The sequence below is a fragment of the Colias croceus genome, chromosome 29 (assembly GCF_905220415.1).
Source record: "Colias croceus chromosome 29, ilColCroc2.1".
Lineage (NCBI taxonomy): Eukaryota > Metazoa > Arthropoda > Insecta > Lepidoptera > Pieridae > Colias > Colias croceus.
Genome location: NC_059565.1, coordinates 5,240,129 through 5,262,605, shown reverse-complemented (window position 1 = coordinate 5,262,605; position 22,477 = coordinate 5,240,129). Strand labels below are relative to the sequence as shown.

Here is a 22,477-nt window from a genome sequence, read left to right as displayed (position 1 = left end):
TAAAAAAATGAATTTGTCAAAAATATACTCAAGTGACATAATATCATATGAAAGGGCATGACGTGTAAAGTTTAATTAGACATGTTTTATCAAAATAGGTTCATCCATTTATTATACCTTTTTATGGGTAAAAGTGGGAATGAAAAAAACTAATGTTGTCAAATATACCCAAGTGACATATCAAATAAAAGTGCATAACGGGTGAAGTACACTTAGTTATATTTTTATCCAATTCGGTTTATCCATTTATTAGATTACAGCGGTAAAAGTGGGAATGAATAATGTGGTCAAATAATATACTCAAGCGGCATATCAAAATATGAAAGGGCAACGTGTGAATTACAATTAGTCATATTTTATCTGAGTTTAATCTGAATTACAATTAGTTATTAAGTGATACAATCTTTGTTCACATTTTCTTTTTTTTTTCTTATTACACTAAAGACTGAAAATACACAAACTAGTGCTTTTTTGCTGTTGGTATACTGCCTTTTCGAAAATTGAGTTGGCAACACTGAACATTATCGTCCGATAGCCGCTGGCATATCGGTGTCGGCTCCGATACCCGATATCGGACCGGACAATGTGAAAGACTCTGTGTGAAAGACTTCGGATTGTGCTTCGGATTTGTTAACTGACGAACGAATAAGCTTCGTAAATGTACTCCGATAATTCTACTAATGCTGCTGACCACGGCTCGAACGTGGACTCCGCTCCCGCCACTCTCGACAACCAGGCCACGGCACGAACTTGGACTTTATAATCCACTCATAATGATGATCCAAGCTTTCACACCGGCGAAAGTTCTTCCCAGCCCTCAGTAACTCATTCAAGAGAACGTTTACGCTGCGTCAACTGTGGTATATATGTCTCGAGTTTACGAAGGCATTTGCTAAAAATTGCAGACGTGCGGATTCCAACAATGGGTTCGACAACAGGTAAATAAGTGATTCAACTGTCACTGTTATGTCTTGCTCTGATAATTGCTTTCGAGTTCATTTATTTAATATCAATTTGAAATTAGGTATATTATCTTATTAGGCACAAGTTTCGAGTGACGTGTTGTTTGCCACTCATGTTGGACAGCAGCCTGAAATCAAGTACTACATCCAACTACTGAAAACAAAATGCTCGTATTGTTGGCCATGTACATGTGAGCATCAGCATTCAGCTGTGGAAAGTCTCTTTTGAAAATAAGATCACACACACTCCAGTCTGATTCTCTGCGTGAGGAGCGCATAAGAAATATGATAGCCCCAGAGATTACACTATGTCAGGTAAGAATTTAACAATTTTATTGTCATCTGTGGTGCTCATATCTGGTAGATACATGCTTTTTAGTTTTGTTGGTTAATATCTTCAACTGTTGTTTATCTCTTCAGTTTAATCTGTTAACTAATGAAAAAAAAGACATAATTAGAAGTCTATTGTTTGTTTTTTTTATCTTTATTTTATTAACGAGGGTTTGATGACAGACATGATCATGCCACCCTCATTGGCATTACAAAAAACTACTATCTACGTGTAAAACCTAAATTAACAATTTTTAAAATAAATCTTGCTTCCTTAGAAGAAGGAAGTGCCAAAAAAACTATTGCAGGAAATATTCCTAAGCATTTTCAAAATGCTATAGGCAATCGGTGTGCTTCAAAAATTCGAGGTACATCGAGCCAGGTGATATTAATATAAAGCACTTTTAGAGTCTGATAATATATATGTTAGTAATTTACCATCTCCCAATGAATTAATATATGAAATAGCTTCTGCAATAGCAATCAGTTCAACGTGCATGATGAAAAATTGATGTGCAACTCTGAACGGAGCAGTTCAACTGAGGATCATAAATAGCTAGGCCGCATGAGTTGCCCAGTTTCGTGCCATCTGTGTAAATATAATAAAAATCTGAGTAATTGGAATTTAAATACTCTACCGCGAGTTGTTTTAAGATTTGAGGCTGATAGCTCATTATTGGTTTATTAATGCCCCTGACTTCCAGTTCCAACACATCCCAAAGATCCACATTGCTGATCCAAGTTTGTAAAGTAAACATATCCAACTGACCGCTAGAATACATAGGTTATTCCTTTAACAAGTCATGAACTAAGGCTAACAAAGGCGTATTTCGACGGGCCCAATAACTGTTTTTGCATTGACCACTCAAATCATTTAAGATATACAACTATATTATTGTTTTAAAAAGCTCTGCTTTTTAGCCAATACTTACCAGCTAAATAATATCTATTGTTTGTTCTCAGTATTGTTCTCTGGTTCAATTTGATCTCTTGGTAGTTGAATTGAAAGCTTAAACTACTAACAAATCTATGTTACAGTGCAACCTCAATAATAAGTAATAAAATATAAATTGTTTATCTTATTGTTTCAGCTACAATGATCATCAAGTGTGTGTCATAATTGTTGGCGAAGGCCTGATAGAGCAGCATCTTGTTTAACTCCAGAATTGGAACCACCTGAACCAGCTAGTTTGTCCTCAATACAATCTCAAGTAGATAGCAATGTGTTGCATCCTGAACAGCATGTCTTAGCTACATCAGACAGTGTAGAGCTGCCCAATTATGTAAGAGCACCAATGACACAAAATAAATGCTTTTATCCTGGATGTAATAATTCTAATTGACTCACTGTACCATCAGAATTCATTAAGAGTAAGTCTTTTTTGCGATAACAATTATTATGTACGACCAGAATGAAGAATCTGTAACTACCATTTACACAAATTTTACACTTGGGATTTACTTTTACAATCAATATCTGAGTTGTGTAGTTGCAAAAGCCACCGAAACAGTTTTGACAAAAAGTTTACTAATTAAAAAAATGTTCTAGGCTTTTCTCTGGTAAGTAATATCGTTTAAAAATACATATGCATAATCTGATATATGCGTAATGGATAGAGAATTTAACGTTTATTTTCATAATTTTTTTACAAAACATAGAACTTATTGCACGCCTCATAAGCGAAGCGTTGAGGTGGGTACTACTGTCACTTCGCGCAAAACATCTGATTTTTCAAACTTAAAATGTCTTTATGTATCATACTTGCACTTGTAAGATAATACATACACACACATATTAAGAAAAAACACTATTTTTAACATTCATGATATTTTTGATGTCATTTTTGTTATTTAAACTAGTTAAAAAACAGTTTAAAAAAGTTCTGTCTTGGACGTCCGTGTGTCTGTATATGCGGAGGATTTTCTTGTTAACACGATAGCGACCGAAATACTTTACTAATCGAGTCTTTTTTTTTTCTCTTATGCTTGAGTATGCTCAGGAATAGAACCCTTTCATTTTTCAGGGTCTGATTCGATGTGGTTTAATTGTTATTAAATAAACAAAAAAAAAAAATATCGACTGTTCTCCATAATTTTAGTATATCTATATATATTCTTTATTTTATTTTTGTTTTTTTTTTTTATATTTATAGTGTACTCAAAATTCACCATTATAAACTCGATTCTTTATACTATAAGCCAAGGTTTAAAAAAATAAGTTGGTAGTCAGTACTTAAACCTGCGCAGTTTCACATCTAGGTGGGGCCACAAGAAAAATAGCTCAACTATTACGGTACCGCTTTCTTTACTTTTCCAACTGTTTTATTTCATTTCTTTTTTATATTTATAGTGAACTCTTTATAAATAATCAATTTTATTGTAAAGGATAAGATTATGAGGTGTGGACTTTTGGATTTTCCAAACTATTAAGATTTGTTTTTAATTAAAGCGGGTTCTGCCGCTCACATTATAAAATGGCGAGCGTGTGCAATAGCACATGCCATGTTATTGCAGGTTTTGCAATGAACACATTTGTATGAAGTCATCGAAGTCCTTTATGAATTAGTATAGTAATTTTTAATTTGATTGGTTTTATTGATGACTGTTTTCTACAATAATAAAAGTCGAAAAAAAAACCAGTATTTTTAATTTGTTATTATTTGAATTTTAATGAAAAATCTAAAAAACACCAAACAACAGAAAAGGCATCACTTAATTCATCAAATTTTCATCTACAAAGCTATTGTCACAAAGTTTCTGGCGGTTGAAATGAGGATTTAAGTCTTCTTCTTCGTCTACATTCTCGACGTGAACTGCTCTATTCCTATATTCCAATTCCTTATAGAAGTACAATTCGAGCTCCCTCCAATTTTCCCCATAGTGTATTTTGAGAAGATTGCATACATCACGTATTTTTGCTGGTTTAAGTGAAGATATTGTTTGGTTGATTAATGTTGGGGCTTATCATCTGAATTGTTTTATTCTTCTTTGTTATCTTTTTAATTCCAGTTTCATTGCGGTAGGTATGTCATTTCACCCTGCAGAATAATGTTGTCAAGTTTTTTATTTCTAGTAAGGAAGAAACAATGCCAAGACGTTGTGGGTTTTACTATTTTTTCATACGATTCTTTCCAGTCATAGACGGGAATGTTGGTTAGGTCAGTCACTTTGTAGTGATCTTTTAGTACATCAGTATATTCAGAAGGTGAAGCAATTATTTCTTTGCGTTTTATTTGTTTTTCTATTTTAGCGAAAACCCGATCTGCTGGTAAAAACGAATGTCCAACAACAGGGAAAATTATCTCTACTCTTTTGACATGTCCCAGCATATCGTGCCGGTATTTTTATTCTGCCCGGCGTATCCATCTGATGTTGTGATGTTCTCATTGAATTGCAAAGATTTGAGATAGTGAAAGACAGCACTTATAATAGCATTACTACCTTTTGCGTGTGAAGATTCGTTCCAACGGTATGAATTTACATTATCTTGGGTTAATTTAGCCTTGGAACATCCTTATACTATTAAAAAGTTGTGAAAGTTAATTTGGTGACTGTAATAAGCCGACTGGTCGGATAACTTTGGCAAGCCAAGATTCTTTTGCCAATCGAAAGATATCGCATAAGATCAGTGTCTTCTTCTTGTAATATAGGTACTATAGAGGGCTTTATATCGGAGTCGGTGAATATTTTTAATAAAACTGTTCTTAGAAAAATGAAGTTTAAAACTCAATTCATAGATCAAATTGTATGAAAATCAATTAACTATGGCGGCTTTTGCAACTACACAACTCAATTATTTATGTTTGTTTATATTTTATGGGGCAAAGTCTATATACATATTTAGTAAGAAAATATGTTTTAGTAATACAGTCGACTCTCGATAATTCGATACTCAAGGGACTCTTAAAATACTACGAATTATCGAGTGTTTGAAATATCAAATGGTTCGAAATTTGTGAGAGTAAATAAATAAAACTTCGAATTCTTAAGTGTTGATCAATTATTATTTATTAACTCCTATTCTATAACAATGACAAAAGTTTAGAGACCGTACATTCGTGTACATATATGCAATCATAATGTGAATTAACTAAGTTTTCGAAAGAATTCTGTAATACTGGTTTGGTTCAATGCATAGTGCTGCTGCTCAGACTTATCAATAATTTTTTTTAAGAGAAAGAGTGCCTGAAATTCTTTTTCACCACTTTCGTTTTGTAGACAGAAGGTTTGTAAGGTATCGAATGAGGATCTTGCTTCCTTAACTGACATTTCTGCCAAAGGTTCTGATGTATCGTCCTCAACTTCATCGTTACTTTTTTCATTTCTTCTGTCGCAGATAAAATTTCGCCATCGGTTAGTGTACCTGAGACAGCAACATCTTCATCCACTTGAACAAAGTCAAGAAAACTCACATCGCTGATGTCAATTAATGGTTCTATTGCTGGTTCTTGATCATCCATAAGTATTGGAAGATTCTGATCTTCTTTGAAGAAACCGGATTTTTTGAAGCAGTTGAGAATCGTTAGGGGTGTTACAGCTCTCCATGCCTTATCAATCAGTAAAATAGCTGTCAGAACCGTGATATTTGCAGTTAGCTGGTTGTCGAGAGATTCTAAAACAAGCTTAACAATTTCTTTGCGATAGAACGTTTTAAAATTATGGATGATCCCTTGGTCCAATGGTTGCAATTTGGAAGTTGTATTTGGCGGAAAGAAGTAGAGTTCCACGTTGGACAATGTAGGAGGACTGTTGTGGACAGTGCAATTGTCTAAAAACAGTAAAATTTTCCGCTTTTGGCGTTTCATGTCCCCATTAACTGTTAAAAGCCAATTGTTAAAAAGTTCTGTCGTCATTCAAGCTTTTTTGTTAGAACGATAATCAGTGGGAAACGACTTCACTCCTTTGAAACATCGCGGTTTCATTGCTTTGCCTATCACTAAGGGTTTAAGTTTTTCCGATCCGAGAGTACTCAGAGGAATCTTAAATTCTTTTGCAACATCACTTTTCTTCTCACCTTCCTCTACTTTTTCGATTAACTTCTTCTTTTCAGCAATCGTCAAACTTTTTTCGGCGGTAGGCGTAAAAAAAACTAACACGTGTTTTTAATTGCTCTTACGAATTTATTTTCAAAATAAGAATATTATAATATTAATGGTGCTTTAAATCTCCCTAAAGTACTCACCAATACTTTCACAATTACTTTTTTTTTAATAAAACAAGCACTTCACTTTTAAACTTTGTCAGGATGGAATCAATTAAGCAATCCTTAGCACAAATGTCTGAGATGTTCAATAAAAAAATGATGGAATTCCAACAAGATCTACAAAAGACCACTACAACTTCTACTTTGGCTAGTCCCCCATCAAGATTGGCTTCTGATTTCTTGGCATTTCGAGCATTTGTTTTCACATCGCTTCAGTGTTTGCAGTCTCAAGTAGACGCCCTGAGTCATCTATATGAAAAACTGGAGATGAGAAACCGGCGCAAAATCCTCTTAGTGCATGGTATACCCGAAGCTAAAGATGAAAACACTCTCACTTCCACAGTTGATACATTAATTAAACATGCAAGTGCACAAAACCTTTCTTCTGAGGATATTAGCCGCTGCCATCGTATGGGTTCTATAAAGGACGGCAAGCCCAGACCTGTACTTATAAAATTCCGTGACCTCAACACAAAGCAGCAGCTATGGTCTTCCAAGACAAAACTAAAAGGCTCTGGCATCACCTTGTCCGAATTCCTCACCAAAAGCCGTCATGAAATTTTCATGGCTGCTCGGAATCAGTTTGGTGTCTCCAAGTGTTGGACCAGGGATGGGATAATATTTGTCTTGGACTCAGATGGAGCACGTCATCGCGTTGAGAGTGTTGGTGATCTCAAGTGCATCCCTTCAACTGTTGCAGACAATAACAAGCCTCCTCCAAGTGCATCAGCCTCTAATAGTGACCTTGCTAAAGATATCAAAGGTGTTCCTCGTTCTAAAAGGCCAACTAGAGCTAAGTAGTCTTATTTTATTTAACATCAGGTTTAAAAAGATTATGTTTTGCTTTTACTCTGAAAATTTTAATTATCTTTGTACTTTATTGGTTAAAACTTATTAATTTCACTTGACTGTTTGCTGACTCCCAAAATTACTGTAATAGCTAATTTTCATCTCTGTGACTTGATTCTTTTTTATTTTCTGGTTACGGTTATATGCAAAATGTATTTAATAACGTACCTTCACAAAGTTAAATAATATCAATTTATAAGTTTGTTTTGTATGTGTTATTTGTTAACTGTCAGATGTCATGGGTTTGTCAAATGTCATAATCAAAGTCATTTCGGTTATTGCCAGTAACAATTTTCGGTTAAGTTTTGTCTGTGGTTTTTGTTAAGTAATTATTGATATTTTGTCGATATGTGTAAACTTTTATATTGTTAAATTGATTTTTTTTTTGGCTTGTTTTTAAACTGTCAAATGTTTACCTATATAATGTGCTTAATTGTGATACTTTTACTGTTGCGGTGGGTACAGGGTAATCAAGCGTACCTTTAATTTATAAATTTAAAAGTTTTAGTTTATACTAATATATATTTATCTATATTATATAAATATTATAGTTTTATTTAATTCATATTTATATATATTATTAATATTTATTTATATTATATTATAGATGTCTGATGTTAGTGTGAATTTTGATATCAATGCCGATTTATTATCTGATTCGTCGCTTTACAGCGAAGATAGTTTTCATAGTGCCATTCCTCCTCCTCTCGATTTTTCCCTTTCCTCCTTTTTTAATGATGTCCCTAAAAATTTTAATGTCATCCACATTAATGCACAAAGTATTCCGGCACATTTTCCTGACATGCTCTCAGCGTTTACGTCAAGAAATATCCATGCCATCCTTGTTTCAGAATCCTGGCTCAAACCGTGTCATCCATCCGCTGCTTATTCTATCCCTGGCTTTCACCTCATACGCAACGATCGTGTTGGGAAGGGTGGTGGTGGCGTGGCGATCTACCTCCGATCTCATATCCCGTTTAAATTAATTTGCTCCTCCCCTCAACCTCCTCCGTCCAATTCAACCGAACATCTCCTCATTGAAGTACACTTACCACATTCCAAAATCCTTCTTGGCGTTTTTTACAGTCCTTCTCTCTCCATTGATTACTTTTCCTCTTTTGAATCCCTCCTTGATAACCTGTCTCCACAATATGAGCATTTAATTTTGATGGGAGATTTTAACACATGCTTGCTTAGAGGTGACAGCCGTGCTAATAAGCTGCTCTCCATCATCAACTCCCACAACCTCCACACCCTTTCCTTAAATCCTACTCACTTCTTTCCTGGTTGTAATCCCTCACTCTTAGACCTGATGATTGTCTCCCTACCCAACCTCATATCCAAGCATGGGCAGTGTGCTGCCGATGCTTTTTCCTTCCATGACCTTATTTACCTTTCATACAAGCTCCGATCACCTAAATTCAAACCCTCCACTGTTCTGCTCCGTAATTTTTTGGGGATGGACAGAGATCTACTCCGGTCTGATGCGAAAAATATCTGTTGGCGTGAGGTCTACGAGGCAGAGCTCATTGATACGAAAGTGTCCTTATTTAACAAGCTGCTTGTAGATTTATACGACAGACACGCGCCGTTACGACCAGTTAAAAAGAAGCACACACCGGCACCCTGGCTTTCACCTGAACTAAAAAGCCTATCGTTAAAAAGGGATCGTGCTAAATCCAAACTTAAAACGGCTCAATCGGACGAAGCGCGGGCAAAGTACAAACGAATACGCAATCGCTGCAACGTATTGTGCAGAGACGCTCAACGTCGTCACATCCACAAGTCTCTTGAGAACGGTGACTCAGTCTCAAACTGGAAATTCTTGAAAAGTTTAGGCGCTGGTAAAGTGACTCATAACTCTCCTAACAATCTCGACATTGAAAAGCTAAATGGGCACTTTACATCGTCTCCTTCTCTTGAAACCAGTAAGAAAAACCGTACTCTTGCCAACCTCTCCTCGCTCCCTACTCCTGACTATCCTGCCTTCCGTTTCAACCTTGTTACTGAGCGGAATGTTGATAAAGCGATATTGTCAATATCATCAAACGCAGTTGGCTGTGACCTTGTTAGCCGTAATATGATCATTCCTATCCTTGACCTCATTGTTCCCATTATCACTCACATTTTCAATACCTCCATTTCCACTAGCGTCTTCCCAAGTGTTTGGAGAGATGCACAAGTTATTCCATTGCCTAAAAAATCTAATCCTAATTCCTTTTCTGATTACCGTCCCATATCTCTATACTACCTTTCCTCTCCAAAGTCCTCGAACGTCTTCTTCATAACCAACTCACCTCTTTCCTTAATACACACAATATCCTTAGTGATTTCCAATCTGGTTTCCGTCCTGGTCATAGTACGACTACAGCTCTTATCAAGGTGACTGACGACATTCGTGCTGGTATTGACAATAAGCAGCTCACAGTACTGACTCTGCTGGATTTCAGCAATGCCTTTACTACCGTTGACTTCGACATACTGTTGGGTTTGCTGCGTTTAATTAACATATCTCCTTCGGTAACTGACTGGTTTCGTTCCTACCTTACCGGTCGGAGGCAGCGTATCATGATAGGTTCTAAACACTCGTCTTGGTGCGCAGTCTCTGCTGGTGTTCCGCAAGGTGGTGTCCTATCTCCTCTCCTCTTCTCCATTTTTATCAATTCCTTATGCTCCCGATTGACGGCTCTGTACCATATGTATGCAGATGATTTACAGATTTATACCCAGTCTACTATCTTTGACTTACCTAAGGCAATAGATTTCTGTAATAATGAATTAGCTTCTATACTTAGCTGGTGCGATGATTTTGGACTAAAACTAAATCCTTCTAAAAGCAATGTCATCATAATCGGCAGTCCTTATCTAATTTCTGAAATCGACTGGGGTATTTTGCCTAGCATCAAAATCGGTGACGTAGTCTTGCCTTACCAAAAGGTAGTCAAAAACTTAGGTGTTCTGTTTGATCAAACGTTGTCCTGGTCTAATCATATCCAGGAATTGAGCCGTAGGATTTATGCCGCTTCCGCTACGCTCCGAAGGCTTCGTAACTTTTTGCCCATTCCCACTAAAATTATGCTAGCACAATCCCTTCTACTCCCTATTCTTGATTACGCTGATGCATGTTTTCCTGATTTATCAGTAGAGCTAACTGATAAACTTGAGCGACTCCAAAATTTTTGTATTAGGTTTATTTTCGGCCTTCGAAAATACGATCACGTTTCTATCTACAGAAAAAAGCTCAAGTGGCTCCCCATCCGTTTTCGCCGGAATCTCCATTTGTTGCAATTACTGTTCCGTATCCTTTTTGATCCTTCTGCTCCTATTTATCTTAAAAACAATTTTTCCTTCCTGCACAATGAAAACTATTCTCTTCGCTCGGCTGATAGACTCACCTTGAGTGTTCCTGTTCGACGTACTCACTTCCTCGCTAAATCGTTTGTTGCCACTGCTGTCAATCTTTGGAATTCTTTACCACTGCCTATTAGACAAGCTAAAAATATATCTTCATTTAAAAACCTTTTGCTACGACATTTTCTCACCTCTGCTTTCAACTCGGCACATTAACTATGTATTTTCATATTATTATCTATACACAGATATGTATATGTATGTATTTATAGTATTTTATACTTGTTTTATGTAGTATGTATGTATTTAATTATATGTATCATGTATATAAATTATAGTTATTTATGTATATGCGTAAATTGTATATATTATTATTAAAAATATAATTGTGTATATTCGAGTGTAGTATATTTATTTATATGTATCAAGAATTATATAATATCTACCTGTATATCTATTTTAATTATTATTATTTATTTATTTATCTTGTTCTTTTTGTTCCTTGACTTTTTTCTTCTTCCTACCATCGAAATTTCAGTAGCTTGTTACCTTTTGCCCAGGTTGCCTGGAAGAGATCACTTCTAAGTGATAAGGCCGCCTAATAAACTGTACTGTTCTTTGTTTTGTATAAATTAGTACTAAGTTTCCCATGTTTGGTGTATAGTTTTATTAAAGGGTAATAAATAAAATAAATAAAATAAATATTTATACTTTCTAGGGCTCATGACTAACAGAAAATTTTAATCTGTATACACAACGAAAGATTAACAGTAACTGAATTATAACACAAACCAATTCAAGCTAATCATAACAAAAACAATACACGTTTGAACTTGTCGAAAAATCGTATTTGTACGTTAGTACTAATTGTTAAATATTTCCGCCTCTTTCTCTCTGCAACTTCGAATTGTCGAATGTTGAACGCCGATGAGTTCGAATTAACGCGTCGTTTTGATAAATAGCAATGAATTTTTGTTTGAATTACCAAGTGTACAAAAATGTATGGAATTAGTTCGAAATATAAAGAGATTTCGTAGGGACCTCGTGATGACTTTGAATTATAGAGAGGTTTGAATTATCGCATGTTTGAATTAATGAGAGTCGACTGTACATCTATGATACTCATCTTTATTATTAGAAGACAAAATAAAAAAACGACAATTAAATAAAAACTTCTGTTTATTGTCAAAAATCAAAATACAAAAAATTCTTAATTTTTTTAAAGTAATTCAGGTTCGGAGTCAAAGGACATATAACTACAATCTCCAACTTCCGAACCTTCTTCGTTATCACTCTCTGTTTCGGTTTTTTCAACAATATCCTCAATTTTAAAACGTGCATGATCCCCAATGATTCCTACTGGTTTTAAAAATATTCATCTAAGACCCAACCGCAGGCGCAGGTTCATGGGGAACTTTTACGCATACTGGATCCGTTGCATTAAGCCACATAGTACTCTCCACCAGGGGGTAATGGGCTAGTGGAAAATTCAGTCAAAATTCGAGATGAATTTTTTTGTTTAGGCTAATTGCCAAGTGTCGCCCAAATACGTCTCGTTTCCTTTCTTATTCTTGTCTTTGGCACCCAAGACTTTAGTCACACATTGAAATGCAAAATTGCATACTTTGTTTCGTTTCTTGAATCTCGAATCTTGCGGGAGTTGAAGAGCATTCCAAGATAAAATTTAGTTTTTGTTGATAGCCTGCTGTTTTCATGTTAACCAGAAAATCAGCGACTTCTTTTGATAGTTGAAATGTTCAATAATGTCAAAAGTGTCATCAAAAGCATTCATAGTACGTTTTATTACTTCAATGATATTGTTCAGAGTTTTTTTTGTCTTTCTTAATTTTACTTTGTTGCAATGAGTGCGAAGTGTCGTCTTTTTTCGTTAATCCGATATCTTGTTTCATAGATGTTAATATCTTCGTCCTCATGCTGTGACTGAGCGCCCATCTTTGACTTGCATACATTGGGTCTGCAGCAAAATTATCAGCTAATTGATTGCTAGCATCAGCATTGATGGTCTGCTCTAATTGTTGCTCTAATGCTGACACACGAAGTTCACGTACAAAGTTACTGGTGTGGAGACTTCCGGAAAACCGATGGTATAATTGAAGTAACTCACAGTACTGATAATAAAATGAACAGTTTTCCCATTTTCTCCGATCAGTCTAATTGCAGAATTCCTTATAAACGTTCAAAATACAACTCAATAAATCTGGTAAATCAATAAATCTGTAACTCGATTCTTTCGTGTACGTCATACGCAGCCTGATCTGATGCATTCTGTATTTGCGTTTGTAGCAGTTCATCTATCGCTTCAAGTGTTTCATTAGTTGTGGATAATTACTGTTCAAAATGTAATATTTGTAATGCGGCAGCAGTTAGCGGATGTAAGCGCTTGTAACGATTGAAGTGCATGCTGTCTAAGAAGCTATTCATGGAGCCGCCAGCTAATACTTCTGCTTGAACCAGTATTTCCACTAATCTACTGCAGTCAATATATTTTCCGATGGCTATAAAAAATGCCATCTCTGTGCGGAATGCTCCCAAGTTAACAAAAATTTTATTACATCCATAATGTAATAAAAATTTTGTTAACTTGGGAGCGTTCCACATCCGACATTATCCATAATAAATCCTTATCTGTTACTATTTCTGTAGCACCTTTGCATAACTCATTGTATTGGTAAACGAATCTACAGTAATCCTAGGTTTAATACTTGCCTTAGGTTTCGAATAATATGGTCGAATTTCTCGTGATATTTCACTGAAACGCCTTCTCTTGCGAGTAGGTCCTTCTCCATTTTCGTTGCAATTTACTTGAGGCGCTGATGAGATTGTAGCTTCACCACCATCAAAATTATCAGCTCCGTTACTAGAGAATTGATAAATAATACCAACTGTGTCTTTTCCAGAAGTTGTGTCAACGAAGCGGTCGAAAGTATCGAACTCTACGTGAGTGCTGTGTCCATTTGCTGCAGTGATGCCTTTTGGAATAACTTTGTTATCTTTGATCGATGTATATGTCCTTTTGGTTGTCAATTCTTCTGCCAAATTATATCCAATCGTATGGCCATACCTATTAAGTATCGGGATTACTTGCCGAGAGTTGGTTAAAGACTTTACTGCCAATCCAAGAGTTAAACATTTTGCGGGCTGACATACACCCAGTGTCAGCATAAATAATATCGACGTTATTTTAATGAATGTTCATCAGCAAAATTTGGCCCTTTGATAATATTTCGCATAAAATAAATAATTACTTGGGAATGTCACATTCTCCACGAATGATATCATCGGCAGTTACGTTGCGCATCGGTAGTGGATGAGCACATTTTTAATGCAGCTTCTCAAATAATATGCAACATTTTCAAACACAATCATTTGTTGTCTCCAAACACAATCATTTGTTTGAAATTATTTGCCACATCGTTTTGGCTAATGGTCACAGAAAAGACAAATAATATTGCTTGATGTCGATGCTGTTGATGTTGACTGCTCCTAAAAAATTAAAAGCATTCTTTAAGTAAAATATAATTGAAAATAAAAGTTCAATTAATAGATTTTCATACATTTTTTTTAAAAAAAGCTTAAAAAAAAAACAGAAACATTTTATTACCTTGTCAAAGTTCACAGAAGTTTGAGGCAGATCTTCAACATTACTTTTTTCATCTTCAGCAACTAAAGCACAGGAATCGACACTAGAGCTCAACTGTTTTGATTCTTCTGCAGTAGTAGATGCAGTAGTAGGATCTTAAAAAAAGATTGTTGCGATTAAATAAAAATGTTTGACATATAAATATAAAATTTTTGATTTCAATAGTTGATTGAAAACATCCTTATTTAATTATGTTACAACAAACGGAAATCAGAAGATTATTGTCATGTTTAATTTATATTAACCGTTTCTTTAGATATTTACAAAAAAATTATCTAACGAAAATTAACAAAACTATAGGTCAATTATTTACTAAGTAACAATAATTAATTCAAAATGAAAAAATATATAAGATGTATTAGCTAAGATAATTTTAAAAATTTAACTATTATGACGTACTTACTGTATATTCAGCACAAAAAGTATCAAATTGTTTGTTATATTTTGTATTCAAAACGGTCACGTTTTTGTGTTACGTGGTATGATAACCTACAATTAATTGAAGCGATGCACTGGGTAATTCAACCACATTGTATTTAAAGTTTTTTCATTTACACAGTTTTTGAAAGTTTCATCATTAAAATCAATTATATTATCATCCGAATCACACAAAATCATTTTTTTTTAACAATAGTAGCACGTTTTTTCAATGGTAACTATAGCGACAATCTACTCCAAAATGATGCACAGCATATACAAGCCTATTGCTATCCTTGTCATTTTCTAAAAAATAGCATGCGCACTCTCTCTGCTATGCTGTGTCCTCTTCTATCGCATGGGATAGTTGGATAGGACCTCTCAGTCGCACACATTCACTAGCAGCAATATTTTATTTTTCAAAATTCGACATCCGGAATTCGGGACTGATTTTTCGCAGGCACCCTATACCACCGTGTTCATAATGAGACCGGTGCAAAATGTATCATAATGTTACCAGTTTATACCTGGCAACCCGATAGTTGTGACCGGAAAAGAATAGGCAACCAAACGTTTGCATAATCTATGGGCTTCGATTGAAATAGAATTTGTTTAATAATTAATCATACCGGTGAAACGTTTAAAAATATTTTTTTTCAATAATGGTACGGGAGCCAGGAACAGATTTTATGACCAACTTCCTCTCAAGCGGTAATTAGTAAAATGCATCAAAGTATAGTATTATGAAGCCTAGTGAACGTCAGCTGGAGCTCGGTTGGGGGGAAGAGCGGTTGTAGCCTCCCACGCACGTAGGAAAAAAAAATACATTCATTCATTTCCTCTCAGCTAAAAATTTGTCAAATTGTAGCTAACCCAATATCTCAACGAAAAATAATAATCAGCTGGTTACAGCATGGTGTATTATACGTCAGCTGGTGTCTCGAATATAATGAGACATTAACAAAATCATCGAGATACGTGGAATTCCATCAACATAAGTCCCCGTAAAAGATAAGTAATAACTTTATTAATTATATATTTTACTATTATTTTCTTAATAATTATAGTTAAATAATGTGTTTAGTGGGTTATTTCATATTTGTTACACTTTTAGGTAGTTATGTGAATTGGATGATATGATAGTTATTTTTAAATGCAGTTTATAATATTTGTAAAAACATGTTTACCGATGTGGCTGAATGCAAGCCACGCCTTTGCCTATCGACACGACCCATCATACGAGCAATCACTAAGACGAACTAATAATGCTTCTTCAATAATGCTTCTTGAATATTCTTTTCGAATGATTACGTATGCTCGTCTATACTAAACGCACGTTAGTCCCCTTCTTTCTTACTTCTCCCAAAAATCTTTCACAATGCTTTACACAAAAGGGCCGTAGTACCCCGATCATGCGCACAACTAACCACCTCCAAGCGTACCTTATTACTGTCTATATTATGCTAGCGTGTGTTGCTTGAATTTTTAAAATAACGATTATAATTAAAGATACGTCATTTCCTCCCAGATGAAAATTTGTGAGCTGATTGTTAATATATTGATGCGATAAATAAAAAAAATCAGCTAGCAATACGTCGAGGAAAACCTAGTCAGTTGATGCATATAAATTGGCAATAGATGCTTCTGTCTAACTCCTATGTAATAACTTTCAAAGTATCAGCTGACGGTTTTTCCACCAAGATACAGCCAGCTGACCTATATATTTATCCATAGTTACATATAAGCTATCATCAGGTAAATTTTTGTTTGAGAGGAAATCACGGAAAATATTTTTTTTTTTCATGTTCGAGTCACCAGCTGACGTATAATACACCATGTTGTGACCAGCTGATTATTTTTTTTCGTTGGGATATTGGGTTAGCTACAATTTGACAAATTTTTAGCTGAGAGGATATGAATGAATGTATTTTTTTTTCCTACGTGCGTGGGAGGCTACAACCGCTCACCCCCCCAACCGAGCGCCAGCTGACGTTCACGAGGCTTTATAATACTATACTCTGATGCATCTGACGAATTATCTCTTGAGAGGAAATAATGAACCAAATTTGCACGTGGCTCCCGTACCATAATTAAATAATCTTATTCTGAACTAGCTTTTGCCCGCGACTTCGTCCGCGTGGAATAGTGACTTCCGGCAGAAAAGTATAGATAGCTGTGCCCGCGACTACGTCAGCGTGTAACTCCTTGTGTATTATTAATTTAAAATGTATTGGTAATATTATTTACATCAGGTTCACATGAGGCTTAAGGACCTATAGAATCAAAATACTTTAGCGCAAAGCTTCCGGGTAAACTATATTGAAAGTTGACCCGTCCGGCACGTGAACATAAAGATTTCTAGAACTGCTAACACGGGAAAGAGCAACGTATAACTGACCATGCGAGAAACAACTGACACCGAGATCTACTCCGGCAACATGAAAAGTCTGCCCTTGAGCCTTATTTATTGTCATTGCATAACACACCGATACTGGGAATTGCGTCCTTTTAAATTGGAATGGAAAATTATTTGGTATTAAGGGTATTCTGGGGATAAAGACGGTTTCTCCTGCACCGCAACCTGTTAAAATTTGAGCCTCGATTATATTTTGTTGCAACTGGGTTACTTTTAGTCGAGTTCCATTGCAAAGTTGTGGTGGTCTTAAATTTCGGAGTAGAATAATCGGAATGCCAATTTTTAAACAAATTTCGTGAGAAGGAAGTCCGGGCATATTTAAAGAATTTAAAAATTCTATCGGGTAATTAGTTGCTTCTTGTTCATCGACCATTCTATTTATTGATCTATAAACTTTGCTTTCCCCCTGTATATTCGACAGTATTTTGTTATTAATCTCAGATGCCTGGTCATTGCGAGGAGTTAAAATAGATCTTTCGCATAGCCAGGAATTGTCCCTATTTAATATATTTGTTACGTCACCGTAAACCGACGATATAAGATGTGGTTGAGATTGCACTATACAACATAATTCAGGCGTCAGAATAAGTTTTCCTTGGTGTAGTTGTGGATAGGTACCTTCACCAATCTTTAATAATGAATCAGAAAATTGACTATCATCCGGGTTATCTCCAGTTCTCACTCGCATGTTTATAGTCAAATGCACCGATTGTATATCACGCCACAAATAAGAGCTTTTCAGGCAAGCCCTAACCTCATCAGCTCGGGTTCCCCGTGGTATTACCGGTAAGGTTTGTCGGAAATCACCACAAAATAAAACCGTGATACCGCCCATTGGTCGATCATTTTGTCTTATATCCCTTAAAGTTCTATCTACCGCTTCTACTGCTTTTCGATGGGCCATCGTACATTCATCCCATATGATTAAATTACACTCGCGTAATACCTTTGCTTTGTCGCTATTTCTTGAAATACTACAGGTTGGACTTTCCGTGCGATCTAAATCAATTGGTATTTTGAACATAGTGTGAGCCGTTTTACCTCCTGGTAGCAATGTTGCAGCTATCCCAGATGAAGCTACGGCAAGAGCTATTTTACGCTGATTTCGAACATAAGCCAATATTAATTTAGTCAAAAAGGTTTTCCCAGTTCCTCCAGGTGCATCTAAAAACCATATTGTTCCCAAATTATTTTGAACACTTCCGCACACACGGTCATAAACTGAACGTTGTTCTGCAGTCATCATTGGGACACCGTTTTCTAATGTTGTCAGCAGTTCCATTAAGTTGTAACGAATCTCTGCGGAATATTCCCTATTAGTTACCTCTCCGACTGAGGTTGGTGTTGGCAAACCATATTCACATAGTGATTTACCGCCAACTGCTGTTAACTCATCCTGAAGAGCTAATAAGCACTGATTTATGGCAAGATCACGGAAATTATCATTAGTTGTGCCTTCATCATTGTTAGATATATTTCTAAGAAAGTCTTCTGAAAATTTGTCTTTATATTTTTCCCATAATTGTACAGCATCTGACAAATTACAAAATGTAAGTAATGTTACAAATAAATGACGTAACCGTCTTGGATTATCACTAACACAGGATTCTGCTAAAGCGTCATCCCAATGCTGATCATTTTCAAGCAAATGACGCGCTTGGCAAGCTGCATGATAACTGGGATAAACAACATTGTCTACTTTTCTCAAATCTATAAATGAGGTTGGTCCTCGCACAGTATGTAATAATAATCGCAAATAGAAACACTCAGCGTTGTTAGGATGAACGGTGTATACTCTACCAAGAACATGTTCTTTGAAAATACCTGACTCGCCATCTACAGGCCTGCCACGGCGTCTACGATTAAAGACACCTCGTTGCTTATCGTAGGTATAATACGATGGAACTTCTTCATATAAAAGAGATTTTGCAAAATCATCAGTTTGGCAAAGTCGAAAGAATGCTAATAAAGTTGTTTGTCTAGGGTTCTCTAACCGTTCTGTGACATTTTCGGTGTTGAAATATATACGTTGACCGCCTTCAAGATGAACATCCAGATGGGTCACAGGTGGATATCTTTCATGAATGTTGAAACTTAAGATCCGCCACACAGCTTCTGAAGAACTTATATATCTGCCTGACTGAAATCTTGTAACTTCATCATTTTCATTTCTCAAAGCAAATGTAGCTTGGTCACTGCCCTTATTAATGTACTTACAAATATATTTTATTGACTCTACACTATTACACATTTCAACATTTATGTGAGCTTGAAATGCTCTGGACAACACAGGAGAATACGGAACGACCCACCTATTGTCTAAAATAACCTGTTGTCCAGACACTCGCTTTTCAACAGTGAAACCACCAGTATCTCTTGAACGGCGACGATATTTCGGGTATCCATCATGTCCTGTTACAGTTTCTTCCACTAAGGCTTTTGGATATCTTTTAGTGCAACGACCGTCTTGCATGCAAGAAGAATTCACGTTAAATGCACCACATGGACCATGTATCATATGAGTTTTAACAATGTCGTATAACTCGGAATCTGCAATCGGACTTGGAATTTCGGCACTGATTAAACTGTCTACATCATTAGGTCGAACCTTATCTTTTAACCAAAGCAGGATATGTGCGTGGGGTAAGCCGCGTTTTTGCCATTCAACACTATACATATAACACAATACTTCTCCAAAAATGTTATCTTTGGTAAATAGATCTATCATTGATTTTAATTTTAAATGAAAAACTCTTGCGATGATATCATGGCGGTCATGCGGTGCTTGACCCTCAAGAAGCTCCCGAGTGATTTCATCCCACTTAGGATTGGTAGTTACAGTAATAAATAAGTCGGGACGTCCATATTTTCTTACGTAACAAAAAGCATCTTGAGTACGTTCGTGCATGTAGCGTGGACCACCAGTAAAAGAAGAGGGCAAAATAACTAAACGGCCCATATTCACCGTATCATTATCTTGCTGCATGGCGTCGCGAAGGTGCACGTATTCTTCAGCGCGCAGCTGCCTTTGATTAGATCGTATATAAACTAATCTTTCGGTTTCAATTTTTGCGTACATGTCTACAATAAACTGATTGAATAAGCCACGAAAACGTTGCAAGTATACAAACCTATTCCGTCTTACTTGCAATTGGTAACAGTAAAATTGAAGGCATGAAATCTTTTTATTATAAATAGGTGCGCCTGTATGCGGATCAGTTTGGTATAAAGCAAAATTATAACCATCTTCCCCTCGACAATATATCAAAGGATATTGCAAACCGTCGTAAGCCCTGTGGGTTTCGTAAATACGTTGTAAACGATTGTCTCTGGAACGGATAACGATATCACGCCTATCACATTCCTGGTCGACCAATACCACAGCAACTTCATTCGTGGATGGAGCATTATAACGCCCAGGGTGTTCCTGCGTTGGACGCCTATCGGCATTTATAACAATTTTATAATTGTTATCATCATCTCGAGGAAGAGCTTCTAATGCCGATTTAAAACTGCATACATACGAATTAATCTGATGCAACATGTTCTGAAGTTGTGAAATGAGTTCAGCATTTAAATTTGGGAAATATTGATTTCTTATATTCGACTGTTCGTTGTAGTCGGATACAAAATATATTTGAAGAAACTTAGGTTGGTCTTCAGGCAAAAGAGATCCTATCAAATGGTAAACCTGACCTTGTATTTTAAAAGTAGGCATGAAAGGACCTTCGGAGATTTGTTGAGCACCAAAGGATGTCATCTGAAACGCACTATTATAAGTGCGAATGTTGTCGAAAAACTGTTTAGATTGCACATGTTCCCCTAAAAGTAATGATTTCAAAGGTTCCGGTGGGTCTTCGAATGAAGGCAAATTTATTTTACCTCCAGAACAACAGAATCCAGCCGACTCCTTACTCCACTTTAAAGCATTACAAAAAGAACATACCACGTTCATATCGCCTATTACAGAAGATGATCTGTAATCAATTGTGAAATTATAAGCAAACCCACTTTTATATTTGTCTGACCACGCCACCGTATTTCTAGATTGATCTTCTATGTGTACATCTAAGTTATTAAGACTATGACGAAATCTGTCTGCAGTAAGACGGGCCTCTCGCTGTTCGTCCGTTTCAAGAGACCGAATATTTTCGATTCTTAATCTTTCATTAGACAAACTTATTAATCGTTCTTGTGTCAAAGAATTGTAATGTTCGCGTACCGACTCTAGTCGTTGTTCATGCTCATGTTCATCTTCGAGTGATCGAACAATATTATGGTGCACCCTATCATTTGTCAAACGGTCTTCATATTGAGTAAAAGTTTCAGATTCTCGAGATAAAATATGACGTTCGCGGTCAGCTGTGAGACGCAATTCCCTCTCAGTGAAGGTTTCTGACTCGCGAGACAATATATGACGTTCGCGGTCAGCTGTGAGACGTAATTCCCTCTCAGTGAAGGTTTCTGACTCGCGAGACAATATATGACGTTCACGGTCAGCTGTAAGACGTAATTCCCTCTCAGTGAAGGTTTCTGACTCGCGAGACAATATATGACGTTCGCGGTCAGCTGTAAGACGTAATTCCCTCTCAGTGAAGGTTTCTGACTCGCGAGATAATGTATGCCGTTCGCGGTCAGCTGTGAGACGTAATTCCCTTTCAGTAAATGTTTCGGACTCGCGAGATAATGTATGTCGTTCGCGGTCAGCTGTGAGACGCAATTCTCGTTGTGAAGCAGTTTCAGCTGCTCGGGATAACACATGTTGTTCTTGGTCAATGGTAAGCCTTAGCTCTCGTTGAGAAAAGCTTTGAGACGCCCGTGATGTAGCTCGTCTCGCTCTGTCAGCTGCTAATCGCATCTCTCTCTCTGAAGAGCTTTCATTGGCTCGAGAAGTTGAGGCACTAACTCTCATAGAGTTTAACCGATATGCTCTTTCCTCTGCCGATTCTTGAGAACGCGCATTTCTCATCCTCTTAGCATCTCTAGAATTTCGAGATAAAGATGGTCTTTTTTTAGGTGGCATTGTGTATTTTTAATCAACAGTAACTGAAGCTACCTTGCACTTATGAAATCTATTAATATTATATAATATAAACACTACTAAAATAACTAAAATGCGTACCTACTACTACTTATAAAGAAATAAAATGTAAACTAATAATATGCTTAAACACTACCGAAACCTATAGAATAACAACAAAAGAAATCTATAAATGAACTATAATAATTATAGTTAAACACTACTATAATAAATATATGATAATTACGAAAATAAACTATTAATACCT

General features: G+C 36.1%; 1 long non-coding RNA gene across 1 annotated transcript; it reads left to right on the top strand.

The window, feature by feature from the left end:
* The first annotated feature begins 625 nt into the window (after positions 1 to 625).
* LOC123704402 lies at positions 626 to 2,617 on the top strand. Its single transcript, XR_006753122.1, has 3 exons — positions 626 to 938; positions 1,042 to 1,277; positions 2,384 to 2,617. It is a non-coding gene; the product is annotated as an uncharacterized LOC123704402 (long non-coding RNA).
* The last annotated feature ends 19,860 nt before the right edge of the window (positions 2,618 to 22,477 follow it).